Genomic DNA, 7,988 nt, shown 5'->3' with positions numbered 1-7,988 from the left:
TATGTCCGACACCAATCCACAAAGTCCTCCTCCATCTTATAAAACAGACTCATTGATGCCGACTGCAGGAGGAAAGCCGAGTCAGTGAATGTGTAATCATCTCAGCGCTGGCAGGGGTCTCCACACGGCTGCTCCAGCACCCAGGGCTGCACTGGGGTAGGTCCATGTGGCTTCTCCTCAGGGATGTCTTCCAGGAAGTGAGCCTTGCAAGCTGAAGCAGGGACCTGGCTAAGACAACTGCATCCTGGCCCAGCCATCAGAAAGCAAGAGACCCGAGAACTAGAGAGGCGAGGTTCACGGAGCCATTTATCCCTCCGCCCTTCAGTTAACCCCACATGTGTTTATCAGTCAGGTTGGCACAATAAACCAACTACCTCAAGTATCTAAAAGAGTTCTAAAATAGGTATTTCAAACAACAGGCCAGGGCCTCTCTTTCAGCTTTAGATACTCATAAATGATGGAAGCTCTTCCTGCAGTGGCTTACTTTCCCAAGTCGTCTTGTGAATTCCATCCGTGCTTAAAGATCCGTGTCCTTTCCTCTGTAAAGCTGTTCCTTTGCCTTGGCCTCCAATGCATGAAATATTTTTAAAAATTCAAGTCTTTGCAACATGTGCCACTCTCTGTGTGTCACTTTCAAATAGCTAACATAACACTCTGGGTACGTTGTGAGCCCTCGACAAGGGTTTACTTCGGTGAAGGAACCATCGGAATGAGAACCTGAGTCTAGAGATTCTGTTGGCCAGAGGTATAATTTACTGGTAAGATATGCTAAAATAAGGTGGCTAAATGAGAAACAAAACGGGTCAAAGTCTTCAAGGGAAATAAAATTGTATTTGGGTTACTTTTTCTAGTGGACAGAAATCACGTGTATTTAATCTGGATAAAGATCCACAAGTTTCTATATAAACCTGCAGAATCAATGGTAAGCCAAACAAGGGCATATTCTCTTAGAGAATTAAGTATTTCTTGACTGCTTAGCTGATATTCCAGTATAACATCGAAAGGATATATAAGCTTCCTTTTCCTAATTTCCATGTTTTGAATATTTGGGGGGAACTAATAAATGCCACAAAGCTACAATCTGTGTTTCAATGGTTTGCATTTATGGCCTTTTATATCATAGTGTAGTAAAAAGTGGGGGCTTCAAAACTGGAATCAAAAGATAGTGAACAATTTCCACACTTACAGACTTTTAATATGTCACTCAATCAAAGGTTTCAAGTTTATTTTTGCAAACCTGGGCCTTCCCCACGTATGATTGGGGGAAGAATGGGGCAGTTGGGGTGCAGAAAAGGCAGCTTTAGGGTTTGGGTACATCACAAGAAAGCCAAGTTGGCACACCTGTGGCCTTCTTTCTTGTGGTGGTGGGTGCCGTCAAGTCGGTTCTGACCCGTAACGACCCTGCCTTATGTCCAACAGAAGGAAACACTGCCGGGACCATCCTCACGATCCTCATGTTGGAGGCCATTGCTTCGGCCACCACGTCAACCCATCACGTCGAGGGGCTTCCTTTTTTTCGTTGCCTCTTTACCAAGTTTGATGACCTTTTCCAGGGACCAGTCTTTCCTGATTGCATGTCCAAACCATGTGACATTGAGTTTTGCCATCTTGGTCCTAAGGAACATTCTGGCTGTACTTCTTCCAAGACAGACCTGTACTTTTGGCAGTCCGTGGTACTTCCCAACATATATTTTTTGCCAGCACTTTAATTCAAATGCATTGATACTTCTTGGTCTTGTTTTGTCAATGTTCAATGTTCACATACATATGAGGTGATTAAAAAAAGACCATAGCTTGGGTTAGTGCACCTTAATCCTCAAGGTAACATCCTTGCTTTTCAATACTTTACAGAGGTCTTATGCAGCAGATTTACCCAATGCTGTGTGTTGCTCAGTCTCTGAACCGCTGCTTCCATGAGCATTGATTGTGGATCCAGCAAGATGAAACCCTTGACACCTTCAGTCTTTTTCCATGGACCGTGTTGTTATCTATTGGCCCACTTGTGAGGATTTTGGATTTCTTTACATTGAGTTGTCATCCATATTTAAGGCTGAAATCCTTGACCCTCATCAACTAGCTTCTTATATGGAAACAACTTAATTTTACCAGCCAGCTTAGAATACAATGAGATCCCAGTGATAGCAGTTAACCCCAAATTCCTGCTCTTGCCTCTGAAGGCCTGCGTAAGACTTTCAGATCTTCTTTCCAGGGTTTTTTCTAAAGGCGGAGTCTGTTTGACAAATTAATAGTAAATACTATTCACCTTACTGCATTTATCCTCTGGCCCTTGGGCTTCTCCCTGCCTGGCATTTGCTGTTCCTGATGCCATTTAAAACCTCGTAGGGTTTCAGGGAAGAATGTTGGGAGAATGCAGCAAAAAGGAGTTGCTTCCTGGTGCATCTAAACTCAAGAAGCTGCCTGGTCTAACTCTTCCAGTTTTCTCCTTTCCCCAACACGTGACAACAACAAAACCCTGAACTCGCTGCCACTGAGTTGAATCCAACTCATAACGACTCTATAGGACAGGGTCGAACTGCCCCGGTGAGTTTCTGAGACGAGCGGTTTAAAGTTTTGGAAAGCCTTTTCCTTGTCCTGAAGAGCAGCTAGTGTTTTCAAACGGCCGACATGATAGATTGAAACCCAATGCATAATAACGGCGGCTCTATTCCCCACACACTTCCTTTTATAATTGGGCATCTTAACAGAGTAGAACTTTCTGGCAACTTGTTTAGGGAAACCGTTCATCAAAGGACGGTGTACTCGTGTTTCTATGCATGTTGAGCTCTTGCTTTAGGCTGAATGAGGATAGTTTTTGTTTTGCTTTTTTAAACATTTTATTAGGGGCTCATACAACTGTTATCACAATCCATACACACATCAGTTGTGTAAAACACATTTGTACATCATTCTCAAAACATTTTCTCTCCACTTAAACCCCCGACATTAGGTCCTCATTTTTCCCCTCCCTCCCCGCTCCCCCCTCCCTCATGAGCCCTTGATAGTTTATAAATTGGTATTTTGTCATATCTTGCCCTGCCCGACGTCTCCCTTCACCCACTTTTCGGTTGTCTGTCCCCCAGGAAGGAGGTCACACACAGTTCCTTGTAATCGGTTCCCAATGAGGATAGTTTAAATACATGATATTCAGTTATTTGAGTGATAATTGTTATCAGTTGCTATGTGATAAAGATGCAAAAGGACCCCTCTCCTGTTACGGAGCTGGTTCAGACTGTAATTTAGGTAGAACAAACAGTAAAAGGTCAGATTTTTTTTTTAATTGCACAAAATGCTGTGGGACATAAACCATTCCTAGGCACTTGAGGTGAGGCTTACAGGGCTGATTAGGGGTCACATTCCTTAGTCATTAGAGAATTAACACCAACATTGGAGGACTTTTTCCCCTCCAGGGAGAGAGCTTGAGTGGGGCTGTGTACTCGGTGTGAAGATGGTTTTGTGCTTACGTTGGAAACGTTGAGGGGTTCATGATGAAATATTTCAGACTCCCTGGCAGGTATTCTGGCCTGGCAAATATACTGACTTGGAAAACAACTTAAGAGCTCTTGTTTTGCCAGCAGGAATGTGTGCCATGTGTCTTGTCTGTTCTTGTAGGTTCTTTAAGTCTTTTCTCAAAAACAAAAATATAAAACTTCTGTAAGTAGTTAGTGCATTACACTTTCAGGAAAAGGAGCAGTTGTTTTAAACTATAAAGATTACTTATGAAGTTACAGGAAAGCAAAGGTGTTGAAGTAAGGGCTTTTAAGTACGAAACCATCTACTCAAGTCTATTTAGACTCATGGTGACCCCACGGGTCAGAGTAGACCTATGCTCCATCGTGGCTTCAGCGCTGACTTTTTGGTTAGATCTGCAGGCCTTTCTTCCAAAACACTTCTGGGTGGACTTCAATGATCACTCGTTGTTAGGCGTTAACTAGTGGCACCAACTCAAAAAACTCAAAGCTCACTGCCACCGAATCAATGCTGACTCACAGCGACCCCCTGTGGGTTTCTGAGACTATAACTGTTTATGAGAGTAGGAAGCCCAGTCTTTCTCCTGAACAGCTGCTGTGGTTCTGACCTGCCCACCATGAGGATCCCAGCTCAACTCGTAACCACTAAGCCACCAGGGCTCCACTGGCATCTTTTAGGGACTAGTGCCAGTCTGTCGCTATTGAGTCAACTCAATTCATAGTGACCCTATAGGACAAGGTTATTTCTGGGCCACTGTCAGGTAAGCATTGAATTGTTCATCTCAAGGCCTGGACTGCTAATCTCCAGGTCAGTTGTTCAATCCCACGAAGAGCTCCGCGGGGGCGGAGTGGGAGGTGGTTATCTGCTCCATAAAGATTCACAGCCTTGAAACTCTTCTGTGGAGTTGCTATGAATCTGAAATGAGTAGATGGCAATGGGTTTTGGGTAATCTTTCTGGAAGCATCCTGCTCATCTTTCTCCCACAGAGTGATTGGCTGGGTTGAGCCACCAAACTTCCAGTTTGCAGCCAGCATTAACCACTGTGCCACTAGGGATCCTTGTTAAGGCACGAGGAGACTGAAACATGAAGTCTTTTATGGTACGTGACTAGAAATCTATGTGCTAGGGATTGGTGTTGGTGGTTGGAGTTAGGAGTGTATATATCGTTGAAGAGTGAATCATCATTTAAAAAATGCCTTTCTATGCTACAGATCTGCTTAACAGAGTAGAACTTTCTGGTAGCTTGTGAATCATCATTAAAAAAATGCCTTTCTATGCTACAGATCTGCTGCTGCTGCTGCTAATGGAACAAAGCTTTCTCTTGGTTCTATGAGGAAACATTACAGCACAGAGAAAAGCTGGTGGTGAAAGTTACGCTGGTCCTCATATACCAGGGGTTCTCAACCCTGGATGAATATAGGAATCACTTATGAACCTTAAAAAACAAAACAAAAAACCCAAGCAAACAGGCTTGGCTTCCCATTAGGTAACTTGAATTGTTATCTCTGGGGCGAGCCCTGGATTTCCTGCATCTATGTCTAGTGTGCCGCTGTGGTAGGGAATCCTTGCTGTACCCAACTACATCATGAGATGACATGGTATTGATTGTCTCAGAAGTAATTAGGTGTTGTGTTGTCAATTCCTTATCACAGGATCTCCTGATTGTATAAATTGTATAAAAAGGTGGGTTGCATTACATTCCGAGGGCTGATGTAACAAAGTACCAAAAAGTCAAGTGGTTTATAAGAACAGAAATTTATTCAATTCTGGAGGCCAGAAGTTGAAATTCAACCTGCTGCAGGGCTACACTTTCTCTGAAGGCTCTAAGCCTTGGCGTCTCAGGGAAGAAGCTCCGTGATTGTTTCCAGTTTCAGGTGGCCTCCAGCTTTCTTTGAGTCAAGGCAGTGCAACCCCAATCTCTGTCCCTCTCTTCATATGACCATCTTCCCTCTGGGGCGGTTTCCCCTCCCATCTTTTTGTTTTTTTAAAAAGAGCACCAATTATTTTGGATTTAGGACTCACCTCATGCAAGTATGACCTCATATTAACTAATTACACCTGCCAAGACCCTATTTCCAAATAAGGTTATTATAGTGTAGAGAATTACTTAATATGACTTGTCTAGTCATAATATGTTTAACTACCACCAAATGACTTTTTCCTGATGGGCCTGTCAGATTAATTGTGAGTAATTGTTAAGAGGGTTAATTTTGATGGTAAAAACTTGTAAATCTAATGAGGCTACTAGTCAGTTTAACATTGTGTTGGTATAAAACGACCATTCTTGGAAGCCGTAAGCAGAAAACTCACTACAAGCAGCGTCTCAGGAGAAAAACTGGGCTTTCTGCTCCCAATACCCAGTCATGGTCTTGGAAACCCACAGGGCCATTGTGAGTCAGCATTGACCTCAGGGCAGTAAGCACTCAGTCTTGCCTGGCCTACATAGAAATGCCATGGTCTTAGCCGGCACTGGATTGGCTGGCTCTCCTGCTGCCCATTTTCCTTTCCTGGGGGTGATCTCCCAGATTTCTCAGCACTTTGATTAGTTTGGACTTGGTAATTCTGTGAAAAATTTTCACTTAGACTTCATTTACCCATTTTCACATGATCCCATGTAAATATTCTGGCTTCAATAATCTGTAGCACTGGCCATAAAGAACTCATAGACAATACTCACAATTGTGGGGGTAATTCAGGAAGTTCATAAACCAGGGTCATTAATTCATAAGCCTTGTGTCCACAGCAGTGACTCTCCTCAGCCAGCAGCCAAGTCTCTGATCATCCCCCTCTCAGCCTTGGCTGAGGTCCTTGGCCTCTGATCTGTAAAGTCCAGGAAGCCTGCCCACTGCCCTGCCCCATCGTCTCAGCTTCTCTGCTCTGTCTCTGTGGCAGAGTGGCATGACCTCTACTGCCTCCAACACTCCAGGCCCTGCTGGTGGCTCTTCTTTCTTGATGGTCCTAGGATCCTCTCTCTGCTTCTGAGATCGTTCTCTCATACACAGAATAATGCCTTTGATGGAGCTGTGGTTTTGTATTTCAGTAGACCCCCAAGGAAACAAAGGCTGGTGACTTGATTCACTTAAGGGAGACTTGTCTGTAAAAGTTTGTATTTAATTATAGTAAACCAAGGGCGAAGAATAATCCAACTTCTCATTAGCCCAAGGCCTAGTGCCATAAAGGAGAGGTCAGACCTACCTCTATTCCATCCTTGTTGTGCTATACACTCAAATCACATTCAAGGGAGTGGGAATACACTCCACCTTAATCCTATCATTAGCATAATGGAAAACCAAACCATAATCATACTGCCATTGAGTCACTGTGGACTCATAGCTGATTGAGGTAGTTAGTTTATTGTGCCAACCTGGCCAATAAACACATGTGGGGTTAATTGAAGGGCAGAGGGATAAATGGCTCAGTGAGCCTCGTCTTTCTAGTTCTCGGGTCTCTTGCTTTCTGATGGTCAGACCAGGGTGCAGCTGCCTTAGCCAGTTCCCTACTTCAGCTGGCAAGGCTCACTTCCTGTGAGACATCCCTGAGAAGTCACATGGACTTACCCTGGTGCCATCCTGCAGGCTGGAGCAGCCGTGTGGAGACCCCTGCCAGCTCTGAGATGTTTACACATTCACTGATTTGGCTTTCCTCCTGCAGTCGGCATCACTGCATCTGTTTTGTGAGATGGAGGAGGACTTTGTGGATTGGTGTTGGACATATGGGTTAATGGATTAATGTACTGGTGGGCTTGGGCAGCACTGGCTTGGGATGTTTTCTTGATGAGCACTTACCCTTTATCTAAAACCCTCTCTTATACATGAGTTTCTGTGGATTTGTTTCTCTAAAGTACCCAGACTATCACACTGACTCATAATTTCTGAGACTGTAGATGTTTATGGGAGTAGAAAGCCCAGTCTTTCTCCCGAGGAACTGCTGGTGGTTTTGAACTGCTGACCACTCAAATTGTAGCCTAACGTGTAACCACTATCCCACCAGAGCTTCTGCATAACAGAGGAGTCCCTCCAAAGTGAAATTATAACCTTAGGCATAGAGGCTAGAATTGATAATACATCAAAAAAGGTATTAGGGATAAAATAGCCACATAAAGAATTTCGCTTCACCTCGGTCTTTGCAGGAGATTGCCCGATGCAATACGACTGGTTGTGGATGCAGGGAAAGGAAGCCCTTGACAACTCTGTCACGCTCCCCTTCTCGTGAGGTTGTCTCTTGTCCACTTGTGAGCAAATGTGGTTTCTTTGATGACTGGTTTTGGTTTACTGTAATTAAAAGCAGACTTTTAAAGCCAAGTCTCCCGTGTTCATATAATACTGATTTTCTAGAGTTTACTTGCTATTCTTAGTTTACATTTTTCACTATCAGGAGTCAGTTGTTGGATGTTTTCCCATTGGTTACTGTGAACTTGGATTTTACATCTTAGTCTGTTATTAAATGCTGATGACTGTACTCTGTGGCACGTGCTAGAGTTGCTATATGAAAAACCCACATTGATAGGCCAATGCATATTT

The sequence above is a fragment of the Echinops telfairi genome, unplaced genomic scaffold (genome assembly GCF_000313985.2).
Source record: "Echinops telfairi isolate 266 unplaced genomic scaffold, ASM31398v2 ScPeMD7_6;HRSCAF=24_0, whole genome shotgun sequence".
NCBI lineage: Eukaryota > Metazoa > Chordata > Mammalia > Afrosoricida > Tenrecidae > Echinops > Echinops telfairi.
This window is presented reverse-complemented; position numbering follows the sequence as displayed.